At 46.5% G+C, this 13,577-nt stretch overlaps 1 long non-coding RNA gene across 1 annotated transcript; it reads left to right on the top strand.

Moving 5' to 3' along the window:
• The first annotated feature begins 2,594 nt into the window (after window positions 1-2,594).
• Window positions 2,595-3,247, top strand: LOC125524360 (uncharacterized). Its single transcript, XR_007290700.2, has 2 exons — window positions 2,595-2,827; window positions 2,911-3,247. It is a non-coding gene; the product is annotated as an uncharacterized LOC125524360 (long non-coding RNA).
• The last annotated feature ends 10,330 nt before the right edge of the window (window positions 3,248-13,577 follow it).

A 13,577-nucleotide genomic window follows, 5' to 3' on the forward strand; every position in this document is an offset into this window, starting at 1 on the left:
TGGTCTTGATAACCCGACACAGGTAGTAAAGGTAAATTCTCTCTATAGATATGATAAAGCTGAAATTCCATTTACTAAGTTTGCTAACCCATGCTTGGATGAGTTTAATGACTTTATGGTTAAACAAGAAAACTTTAATGCTTATTTTGGTAGAGAATTAAAACGCAATGCTGATATGCTTGACACTTGGGTGATTATATGGCTAATATTAAAGGTGAACTTAAACTTATTAGTAAATATGCTTCTATGGTTACCACTCAAGTAGAACAAGTACTTAAAGCTCAGAATGATTTGCTAAGTGAATTAAATAGTAAGAAAAATGATAATGCTATTAGAGTTATGACTAGAGGAGGTAAAATAACTCAGGAATCTTTGTATCCTGAGAGTCATCTTAAGAGAATTGAGCAATATTCTCAGAGAAATAATATAGATGCACCTAGTCCTTCTAAGAGGAAGAAAAAGAAAAATGATAGGACTTTGCATGCTTCTAGTGAACCTGTTGTAGACACACCTAAGAATCCCAATGATATTTCTATTTCTGATGCTGAAACACAATCTGGTAATGAACATGAACCTGGTGATAATGTTAATGATGATGTTCATATAGATGCTCAACCAAGCAATGTTAACGATGTAGAAATTGAACCTGCTATTGATCTTGATAACACACAATCAAAGAATCAACGTTATGATAAGAGAGACTTTGTTGCTAGGAAGCACGGTAAAGAAAGAGAACCATGGGTTCAGAAACCCATGCCCTTTCCTCCTAAACTATCCAAGAAAAAGGATGATGAGGATTTTGAGCGCTTTGCTGAAATGATTAGACCTATCTTTTGCGTATGTGTTTGACTGATATGCTTAAAATGAATCCTTATGCTAAATATATGAAAGAAATTGTTACAAATAAAAGAAAGATACCGGAAGCTGAAATTTCCACCATGCTTGATAATTATACTTTTAAGGGTGGAATACCAAAGAAACTAGGAGATCCAAGAGTACCAACTATACCATGCTCCATTAAAAGAAATTATGTTAGAACTGCTTTATGTGATCTTGGAGCCGGTGTTAGTATTATGCCTCTCTCTTTATATCGTAGACTTGATTTGAATGCGTTGACACCTACTGAAATATCTTTGCAAATGGTTGATAAATTAACTGCTATACCTGTCGGTATTTGTGAGGATGTGCATGTTGTGGTTGCAAACGTTATTATTTTAACGAACTTTGTTATTCTTGATATTTCCGAGGACGATAGTATGTCTATTATTCTTGGAAAACCCTTTTTGTATACTGCAGGGGCTGTTTATTGATTGCACCAAAGGCAATGTCACTTTTCATGTTAATGGCAATGAGCATACAGTACACTTTCCAAGGAAACAACCTTAAGTTCACAGTATCAATTTTATTGGAAAAATTCCATCGATTATTATTGGAGGTTTTAAATTTCCTCTTCCTACTGCTAAGAAGAAATATGATATTCTTATTATTGTGGACATGCATATCCCCGTCGAGGTAACATAGTGTTATTCGAAATTTCTCTGGTTTCATGCAATTCGGTGTGAGTTTGTTAACAAGACTTGATCAACCTTATTAGTGGATTCCTTTTTATGAGCATGAGATGGATGAAGTTAGAAACCACAATCTTCTGTACCCTCATTTTACTTTCTGTTATTTAGATTAAATAAAGCAAAAATAGTATATTCGGTCAGTTTTTTGAATTATTCGTGCAATAAAAAAATATCCCGAAAATAAAAATTCTCCAAATGCCCTGAAAATTAAATATGATTTTTTCTGAAATATATAAGAATATTTGGCACTGAGAACACAGCAGGGGGAGCAAGCATCTAGCCACGAGGGTCCAGGGCGCGCCCCCTGCCTCGTGGGCCCATGGTGGCTCCCCTTCACGTATTCCAGCTACCACACACTCCTTCCTCCCACAAACATCACTAACCAACTCAAACCCGAGTCCAAGCTCATTTTGCTGTGATTTTCGATCTCCTTGCTTAAAACACCTCTCATAGAACTGCTCTGGTGGATCCAACTCCAAACAAATTGACTAGGCCAAGGGGGGAGGCAGCGCCCATCACGTGGTCGATAGGGACCAGGGATAGACGGAAGCATTCAAAAACGGTGCTACAACGAGGAAGAGAAGGCAGAAGGGTGGGATGGAAGAGCAGCGTGAGGGGGGGATTCGCTTGTGCCAAACTGTTTTTGGGTTGGAGTGTGCTCCAAATATCCCCACAATCATTTTAATAGGGATTAATTTTTTTCGAGAAAAAAAGCAGTTATTATATGACAATCAAATAACGACTCTGCTAAAGTTTTTCTAACACAGCGCTCGCGTATTTTTTTCTCCATCGCTGGTAGTCGTAGGTGGGCCGTCCCTTCCTCACAGTTGTGACAGGAGACAACATTTATTTGGAGAAGTACGCAGCATTCACACATCACGCTCAGGCCATTACAGACAACAGTACACACACATGGGCACATGGCACACTGTACACAGTATATACACGAGCGCCTATCACTACAGCACACCATGTTGACCAAGGACGACTCTGACCATTATAATTCCGTGGAGTCACGAACTAATCCAAGACAACGTCGCCAGACGACCTTCTCTGCGCGAATAGTTCCTTCCCTATAAAGCAAGCACGCGCAAAGACATCGAGAATAGCCGACAGAGAAGCTTCCCTAAGTAGCATGGAGCGTTCTTCTTCTTCTTCTTCTTCTTCTTCTTCTTCTTCTTTGCGGGCACGCGGCAGCGGCGTCACCCTCCTGCTGGCTCTCCTACTCTGTTCCTTGGCGTGCTCGGCCGCGGTCCAAGGTATTCGTTTCCCTCGAACAACCAACCATTTCTTTCTGTGTATGCTTGGCCGGATTGATCAATCGACGTGTGCATGCATGCAGTTTCTCTGGACGGAAACCGCGAGGGGCAACGACCTCCGGCGCCCTGGGCATCAGGCGCGAGGTCGAAGTACTGCCCAGGCTGCAGCGACGACGGCGCCACTCCGCCGCCACCGCTGTCTGCAACTACGTCGGCACTTGCGCCTCACCGCAAGACCCTGGGGGTTGCTGCGAGGATCCTCCCTTCCACGAGAACCACCTATACTAGATGATATATATTGTTCTGTTGATGATGATCAGATGGCTAAGAGTCAAAGCAGAGAAATCTGAGCAAAGCCTTTACGACCCAGACATGTTGCATGTTGGCTCTCCAAATTAATTCTTAGCGAAAGTTCTACTACCCTTGACCGACACCCATCTTGTGGTATATATTACAGCAACTCCGAGTCATCGTATTGGCTCAATCGTCATTATAATCATTAATATGACGATTTTGAGCAAAAATAACGCTCTAAGAGAGTCGTCATCCAACCTCAGATAGTCATAATTTATGGAGGGCGTTTCATATCAAACCCGCAAGTCTTCATATTTTGACACTAGGTGTTTGGAGTGTGCTCCATCCATCAACCAACCGCATGTGAGCGCTCTCCTCAGCCTTTCGCGCGGCCCATTTTTTGTCCCTACCAATGGCGCCGCAGACGGTCATGACAACGTGTGTCAACTGCTCGCGGCCACTCCCGGCACATTTTTCCAACGCCCGCCATGTTTTTCCGTCACCCACCATTCGCGACTGTAAAAAGGTCATTGCCATGGTTGAATAGCTCACAACCTCCACTGACAACACAGTTGCCTATAGCCCCTTTCATCATTCATGTCGTCATGCCGCTTCCCATGTGGCCAGAATGGGTGTCGCTCTTGGAGGAGCAGGTGATGGAAGAGGAGCAAGCAGAGAGGAGGAGGATCAACATTATGCGCTAGAGGCCGCGCAGGAGGATCCTGCCCTTGATGAATGTGTGGGTTGGAATCTCATAACACACTCCACTTTTAAGGATATCCAACACGGGAACGTACATATCCCGTATGAGCGGGAGAGGGCTCGCCCATGCAACTCATATCGGACACCACATGTTTCCCCTCACATCTCTGTTAAGGATGTGTGGGATTAGTACCATGCCTCCCATGCCTCGATCGTCCACCCTGACAAAATCTTCAAGCATAGCTATGCCGGGCAGGCATTGCTGGTGGAGAGCCGCCACGCCATCTGGCTCTATTACAATGTAAAACATGCGGACTTGGCAACGAAGTGGTAGCACATTAGATGGCACACATTCGACATGCACACAGTGACATTCACCATGACGAATTGGCCCCTATCCCCCTCTTGAACATTCCGTTTTGGGCCTCCACGATGACGGGTAGGAACGGGACAAAGATGAGGTAGTCGGATTGTCACACTGCCACACGTAGAGGACGAGGTGGCTCATCATATGCATGTGCCCTGTGCACTGCATTCACCTTCTCCCAGGACATAAAAAGTCGTTGGTTTAGTAAAAAAAAGTCACTAAGCGACCTTTTCACCCCTATTAGTAAAAAAAGTCATTACAATTTACACACACAATGACACATTAGAGGGTGAGCCTCTGAGGGAGTCCTGGACTAAGGGGTCCTCGGGTGTACGGCCTGTTAGCCATGGGCCGGACTGATGGGCTGTGAAGATACGAAGACCGAAGACTGCACCCGTGTCCGGATGGGACTCTCCTTGGCGTGGAAGGCAAGCTTGGCGACCAAATATGTAGATTCCTTTCTTTGTAACCGACCTTGTGTAACCCTAGATCCTCCCGGTGTCTACATAAACCGGAGGACTTAGTCCAGAGGGAGATAGACTCATTACCATAGTCATACAGGCTAGACTTCTAGGGTTTAGCCACTATAATCTAATGGTAGATCAACTCTTGTAATACTCATATTCATCAAGATCAATCAAGCAATAAGTAGGGTATTACCTCCATAAAGAGGGCCCGAACCTGGGTAAACATCGTGTCCCCTGACTCCTGTTACCATCGACCTTAGACGCACAGTTCGGGACCCCCTAACCGAGATCCGCCGGTTTTGACACCGACATTGGTGCTTTCATTGAGAGTTCCACTGTGCCATCCCCAAAAGGTTTCGATGGCCCCTTCAATCATCAACAATGACGCTGTCCAAGGAGAAACCTTTCTCCCCGGACAGATCTTCGTATTCGGCGGCTTCGCACTATGGGCCAACTCCTTTGGCCACCTGGAGCAGATCGATAGCTACGCCCCTGGCCATTAGGTCAGATTTGGGAGCTTGAACTATGTCGCGGACGTCCATGGAGATTTGATCTTAGCCGGATTCGAGACCGCGGCAGCCACTCCTGGTCACCTTGATGAACATGACTTAACTCTGTCGTCAAACCGTATCCAGGAGATAGCTCCTATAACGGCTCCGGCCTTAGATCCAGAGCATACAGCATCGTCCAAGGATTGGAGGCTCAACCCCACCACGGAGGCTACAGATTCCCCGTTGTTGGAGCCGCACATGGACGTAACCTCACACAATATTTGTGTCACCGGAACTCCGGACTCATTTCTGGGCGTAAGTTCCAAACCATGTGAGCCCACGGATGCCGAACTTGATCGTTTATCGATCTTCGAGTTCGGCGCCACGGACATCTTCCAACACTCGCCCTTGGGTGATGTGCTAAACTCATTAAAGAGCATGTCCTTGGCGGGGGACTCACAGCCGAACTATGTTCGGTTCAAACTAGGGGCTGATAAAGGAGAATCTTGCTTCCCACCTGCCACCCACTTCATAGCCACAATCGAGGATTTAACCGACATGCTTGATTACGACTCCGAAGACATCGACGGTATGGACGACGATGCTGATGAGGAGCAAGACCAGAACCCGCCATATACGGGACGCTGGACGCCCACTTCTTCATACGATGTGTACATGGTGGATACACCCAAAATAACCAACGACGATGACAAAGAAAATCCAGTCGAGAATAAACCTCCTGAGACACAACAAAAACGCCGGCGTCCTCGGTGCCGCTCTAAGTCACGTCGTTCAAAAGACAGCAATGCTGACACCTGTGAAAATAATACGCCGGACGATGCCGAAAACAATGAAGACCTTGCCGAGGTAATATCTGAACAGGAGGAGCAAGAAAACGGGCAAGCTAGCCCTGACGAACAGGCCAGGCCTAACGACTCGGAGGACGGTAGTTATCGTCCGCTCTCTGAGGACGAGGAAAGCCTCGGCAACGAAGATTTCATCGTGCCTGAGGAACCTCTCGAGCAGGAGCGCTTCAAGCGCCAGCTAATAGCCACTACAAGGAGTCTGAAAAAGAAAAAGCAGCAGCTTCAAGCTGACCAAGATCTGCTCGTCGACAGATGGACTGATGTCCTGGCAGCCGAAGAATACGGCCTTAGACGCCCGACCAAGAGTTACCCAAAGCAAAGGATGCTACCTCAGTTCGATGAAGAGGCGCCGGAGCCCATACCTCCCTCGTGTAATGCGGTCGGCCGAATACTACACGGTTGGGACAGTGCGACGGACCAACCACCTCGTGGTCGAGATAGAGCGGTAACTCAAGCCGAACAGCAGTCCGCCCTGCTGCCACGAAAAAACAGAGACAAAACGGTCCGGGGTCATGCATACGACCTCAGACAAACCCTGGATAGTAGAGCAGGATATACCCGATCAATCTATGGATCGCGAGGACGTTCCTCAACACGTGATGATGGCTACCTATTCGGACGTGACAAACCTAGTCACACCCGAGCCGACAACCGCAGACAGACTCCATCGGAGCTACGCCGCGATGCGGCCGGATATAGAGGCGCTTCACACCCTCTTTGCTTCACTGATGAAGTAATGGATCACGAATTCCCCGAAGGGTTCAAACCCGTGAATATTGAATCATACGACGGAACAACCGATCCCGCGGTATGGATCGAGGATTTCATTCTCCACATACACATGGCCCGCGGGGATGATCTTCATGCCATCAAATACCTCTCACTAAAACTCAAAGGGCCAGCTCGACACTGGTTAAACAGCCTGCCTGAAAATTCTACTGGCAGCTGGGAGGACTTGGAAGAAGCTTTTCTTGACAACTTCCAAGGTACATACGTCCGGCCACCAGACGCCGATGACTTAAGTCACATGGTCCAACAACCTGGAGAGTCAGCCAGGAAATTCTGGACTAGATTCCTAACTAAAAAGAACCAGATCGTTGACTGTCCAGATGCCGAAGACCTAGCGGCCTTTAAACATAGCATCCGTGACGAATAGCTCGCCCGCCATCTCGGCCAAGAAAATCCCAAATCTATGGCAGCCTTCACGGCACTCATGACCCGCTTTTGCGCGGGTGAGGACAGTTGGCTGGCTCGTAGCAAAAACATAGCCAGCAAGGCGGGGCCCTCCAAGGTCAAAAGAAGCAACGGCAAGCTCCGACGTAACAGATACAAGCGCCGAAGCAATGGTGATAATACCGATGACACTACAGTTAATGCCGGATTCAACGGCTCCAATTACGGTCAGCGGAAAAAGGCGTATAAAAGGAATAGTCAGGGACCATCCAGGTTGGACCACATACTCGATCGTCTGTGCCAGATACATGGCACCCCAGACAAACCAGCCAATCATACCAACAGGGATTGTTGGGTCTTCAAACAGGTCGGCAAGTTAAATGCCAAGAACAAGGAAAATGGATCGCAAAGTAAGGACGATGATGAAGAGCCCCAGCAACCGAACCCAGGGGGGCAGAAGAAGTTCCCCTCCTAAAGTCAAAATGGTGAACATGATATATGCTACACGCATCCCCAAAAGGGAGCGCAAGCACGCACTAAGGGACGTTTATGCGATAGAGCCAGTCGCCCCAAAATTCAACCCATAGTCATCATGCCCGATCACTTTTGATCATCGGGATCATCTGACTAGTATCCGACATGGCGGATCGGCCGCACTAGTCCTGGACCCAATCATTAATGGATTCCACCTAACGCGAGTCCTCATGGACGGTGTTACCAGCCTCAATCTGCTCTATCAAGACACAGTGCGCAAAATGAGCATTAATCCATCAAGGATCAAGCCAACAAAGACTACCTTCAAAGGAGTCATGCCAGGTGTAGAGGCCCGCTGTAAGGGCTCAATCACACTAGAGGTTGTCTTCGGATTCCCCGACAACTTCCGAAGCGAAGAGTTAATCTTCGACATCGTCCTATTCCGTAGTGGTTATCATGCACTGCTCGGACAAACCGCATTTGCCCGGTTCAACACGGTGCCGCACTATGCTTATCTTAAGCTCAAGATGCCTGGTCCACGCGGCGTCATAACGGTCGACGGAAACACGGAACGCTCCCTCCGTACAGAGGAGCACAACGCCGCCCTGGCAGCAGAAGTACAGAGCGGCCTTCTCAAGAAGAACCGTAATCCGGCTGCCGAGCCCCTGGACATCATAAAGAGGGTCTGGACTACGCTGCAACAGGACAACTCGGCTCATCAAGAGCTCAATTAGCAATTTGGCTTCCGTCCCAGCCCCGATCAGGTAGTGGCATTCGTACCATGCGTGCATAATTATGCACTAGAAATCCCATGGGCATAGATGGAGGCACAGTTAGCTTGTGATCCACAGTTCGGCTCGACCGATCCCGGACACACATATACTTTCACTATTTCCTTTTTCCCTTTCCAGGTTTCTTTTACATAGGCCTTCTTGGACGGCCCGACTATCAATCCTGTCAAAGGATAAAAATACCAGGATGGCAAGAAGCACAGACGTATAGGGGAAGCTCTAGAGGTCAATTTAACGACCACTCTACCTGTTGTCAGGACCCACACACAGCTCGCCTTTGTTCATGGCATGTTAAATAGTCGGTTGGTTATCGCACTATTTGTATTAATGCGCTTTGACGCATTAACCCAATTATAATGGAAGTAGTTCATGGCCCAAGTTTAAGGGCCCCAGATATTACCTCTGCTCTCTTTCTGTTTTCCTTTTCCCATTGATAACTTATCTTCTAGCACCGTACACTTTTGTATGTTTCATATTTGCCAGGGGCTCCCTAGCATCCCACAATATGGCAACAAAGTCCGAACAGTTTTTATAGTATAGTTCGGCACCCCGAATTTAGCATTATATGCATTGGCTCCAAATCATGTCTTTGGTCAATAGTTGGGTTGCCTGGCTCCTGTGCTTGATACCTTATATTCCACTATATCGGTTAAGGTAGTAAAGGGAGAACTACTGTGATTGTGCCCTGGTTTATCCAAAGGAGCACCTCAGTAGAGAAAGCCGAAAACTGACTGTCATGATGTGGCGAGAGCCAGTCAGCTGTTCAGAGGTTGCAAATCGTTGGAGATTTCTTCCGCGTTATGCGAAGGATCGGTACTTCCCGATCAGACGCTGATAGCACTCTACTTCAGAAACTAGGGGTTGCGTCTATGTTTTTATTGTCGAACTCCTATGGCTAAGTGAGGGCGTTCAAGATGAATAGTCTGATTGCCTGGTTCGTTGCGCTAAACAACTCCTTCAAGGACCATATAATTGGATCAAGATTGTTTAGATTCCATCCCGAACACCTCCGTACTACCTACGTGGGGGTAGAAGACGACGACTAGCCAACCCTCAGATTTCATACAACACGGCCGCACCGGAGGTAAAATTAAAAACATAACAATCATTATATTACAAACCGACTTTGTTTTACAAAGCAAAGACAACATGGGTGTATTCATTCAAAAATAATGCCCTGCCCACACTGCGTTGCCACAATACGAGACCCCTCTAGGACATCCACAAAATAGCGCTCGGGTGTGCGGTGCTCCTTGCCCTCTGGCGGCCCCCTGGCTAGCTCGACGGCATTCATCTTCGCCCACCACATCTTGCAACAGGCGAAGGCCATGCGCGCACCTTCAATACAGGCCGATCGCTTGACGACGTCCAGCCAAGTATAAGCGTTCACCAACCGCCTCACGAGTCCGAAGTAGCTGTCGGGCATAGCTTCCGCTGGCCATAGCCGGATTATCAGATCCTTCATGGCTAGTTCGACCACCCTATGCAGCTCCACCAGCTGTTTCAGCTGATCGGTGAAGGGCACGAGATGCTCTGGTGCAAGATACTGCGACCAGAACAATTTCTCCGTGGAGCTCCCTTCCTCGGCTCGAAAGAACTCCGCGGCATCGGACACACTGCGCGGTAGGTCTGTGAAGGCTCCTGGAGAACTATGAATCCGGGTTAGTAAGAGATACTTATTCCGCATATATTTGCCTTGCATACTAAATGCCTTACCCGCCGCAATCTTCCTAGCCTCCTAGATCTCTTGGAGGGCGCTCTGGGCCTCATTCTGAGTCGTCTCCGTGCTCAGACAAGCCTTGGCGAGTTCGGTCTCTCGAACCGACACGTCGTGTCCCAAGGTCTCGCACTTCCTTACCGTGTCCTGGAGCTCTTGTTGAACCTCGTTGACCCGGGCCTTGAGCTTCTTACGGGCAGCCTGCTCCTTGACAGCCTTCCCCTCGGCTTCGGCCAGGGCCTCCTTCAGAGCCTCGACCTCGGTCGTTGCTCCTATACGTATCATGACACTTCGGTCAATATATACAATCTTACTCTTTTCGAATATTTCATGGATTATTACATACCTTTATTCTCCTGGAGCTGCCGCTTCACCTGGCCGACCTCCTCCTCGGCCTACTCCAGTCCCCGCTTTAGTTCGGAGACTTCGGCAACATGTGAGGCCGCGGCCAGCAGCGACGCCTGCATATCCATTCCAGACAAATTTAGTTAGTTTCCTGTCATAAAGGATAGACCCTCTGTCCGCCTTTTTCTTTCCGAAGCACCGGATAGTGTCTCAGGGGCTACTGTCTATATTGGGATTTTCTCTTTTTGCGTCGCTTACCTCAAAACCTATTGAAAGCACAAGTGCTCCCTAGGTGGTTTTGGTAATTAATGTCAACATATATCTTGTTGGACTAACATTTTTATCTAGTATGTTTCAGATAAGTTCAAAAGTGAAGTGGCATGGACTAGAGGATGTGAAACCCCTTCAAGATGCTAAGGACAAAGGATTGGCTCAAGCTCAAAGCTCAAGACTCTACATTTTCTATTTTAGTGATCCAAGATCACATTGAGTCTATAGGAAAAGCCAATACTATCAAGGAGTGATGAGGTGTTGCTTAATGAGGTTCTTGCTCAAAATGCTTAGTGATATGCTCCAAAACCCTCAACTACTTTCTCACATCCACATATGACCTAAACCAAAAGACAAACTCGGCCCCACCGATTCTTCCTATCCGGCGCAACCGAGTTTCAAATGTCAAAGCCATTGCCACAAACTCTAGGCAAATCGGTCTCACCGATAGAGATCTCGGTCTCACCGAGATGGGATTGCAAACTCTCTGTTGCCTATTGCAATACTTTTGGTCTCACCAAAACTTGCGATCGGTCCCACCGAGATTGCAATGTAAACTCTCTGTTTCCCTTTTGTAACATTTCGGTCTCACCGAAATGAGCGATCGGTCCCACCGAGTTTACCTAACCAACTCTCTGGTTAGCTTATTACCAAAATAGGTCTCACCGAGTTTGTGTAATCGGTATCACCGAGATTACGTTATGCCCTAACCCTAATCATATCGGTCATACCAAGTTGCATGTCGGTCCCACCGAAAACCCTAACGGTCACTAGTTTTGCTGAATCGGTCCGACCGAGTTTAACCATTCGGTCCCACCGAGTTTGGGAAGTTATGTGTAACGGTTAGATTTTGTGTGGAGGCTATAAATACCCCTCCACCACCTCTTCATTCATGGAGAGAGCCATCAGAACAAACCTACACTTCCAACTTACTTTTTCTAAGAGAGAACTACCTACCCTTGTGTTGAGGCCAAGATATTCCATTCTTACCATATGAATCTTGATCTCTAGCCTTCCCCAAGTTTCTTTCCACTCAAATCTTCTTTCCACCAAATCCAAATCCTTTGAGATAGAGTTGAGTGTTGGGGAGACTATCATTTGAAGCACAAGAGCAAGGAGTTCATCATCAACACACCATTTGTTACTTCTTGGAGAGTGGTGTCTCCTAGATTGGCTAGGTGTCACTTGGGAGCCTCCGACAAGATTGTGGAGTTGAACCAAGGAGTTTGTAAGGGCAAGGAGATCGCCTACTTCGTGAAGATCTACCGCTAGTGAGGCAAGTCCTTCGTGGGCGACGGCCATGGTGGGATAGACAAGGTTGCTTCTTCATGGACCCTTCGTGGGTGGAGCCCTCCGTGGACTCACGCAACCATTACCCTTCGTGGGTTGAACTCTCCATCAACGTGGATGTACGATAGCACCACCTATCGGAACCATGACAAAAACATCCGTGTCTCCAATTGCGTTTGAATCCTCCAAACCCTTCCCTTTACATTCTTGCAAGTTGCATGCTTTACTTTCCGCTGCTCATATACTCTTTGCATGCTTGCTTGATATGTATTGTGTTTGTTAAACTTGTGCCAAAAATCCACTTCAACCTAAAGATTTTAAAAACTGCAACTTTTGGTAGTTAGTGTCTAATCACCCCCCCCCTCTAGACACCTCTTCTCAGTCCTTTCAATTGGTATCAGAGCTTTGGTCTCCATTGCCTTGGTTTAATCACCATTGGAGGAAGATGGATGTGTCTACTTTGGGGAGTCTTAGACCTAGAGTGCCTATTCTTGATGGAGAATATTTTCATGAGTGGAAAAATGAAATGCTTGAGATTTTCAATGAATATCATTTAAACAAGTACATTACTAGCCCTTGTGCACCTCATGTTGATCCTTTGCATCCTACCCTAGATGAGTCTATTGACATGATCCGCAACCTTAGAACTGTTAGTCTTATCACTAGAGGCTTGCCTAGAAACTTGATTGAATGTTTGCCTACTCTTGATTGTGCCTACACTATATGGAGATTTCTTGAGGAACTCTTTGCAAATTATTCCTTGAAAGATCTAGATGAAATCCTCCATAAGTCTATTGCCTTGATTAAGATGAGTTCCAATGATCCCAAATTTGGTGACTGCTTATTTGAGCTTACTAATCTTACGAGTGCCAAAGGAGATGTTGGAATTATTAGCAATATCATTTCCAGAGCTATTAGAATTCATAAAGATAACTATAGAAATGATCATTTATCTAATGAATTACCCTCTCTACGAATTGATCAATCACAAGATGATGTTGAACATGGATACTCTGATGAGGATGATGATGACAGTGACTATGATCTTAATGATGCAATGAGACACTTTGGTCTTATGGCAAATCTTCACGGCTACATGGCTGGAGGAAAGGAATGGGTTCTTGATAGTGGATGTACTGATCATATGACCGGAGATAAAGATATGTTCCGTGAGCTTGCTGAAAACGATGGCCCTTGAAAATATGTCACCTTTGGTGATAACTCAAAGGGTAAGGTGGTTGGCCTCGGTAAGGTGGCCATCTCACATGATAGCTCCATACAAAATGTCATGCTCGTTGAATCTCTTGGGTACAATTTACTTTCAGTATCTAGACTTGCTGATTTCGGTTTCAATGTTTTATTCACTGAAGTAGATTGCCAAGTGTTTCGTAGAGACAATCGTAAAATGGTCTTTACCGGAATACGTAGAGGTGATCTTTACATTATTGATTTCACTAAAAAGGCTCAACCTAGAACTTGCTTAATTGCTAAATCCTCTAAAGG

Source organism: Triticum urartu, chromosome 7A (assembly GCF_056163025.1).
Source record: "Triticum urartu cultivar PI428250 chromosome 7A, HENAU_Tu73, whole genome shotgun sequence".
In the NCBI taxonomy this organism is placed as follows: Eukaryota; Viridiplantae; Streptophyta; class Magnoliopsida; order Poales; family Poaceae; genus Triticum; species Triticum urartu.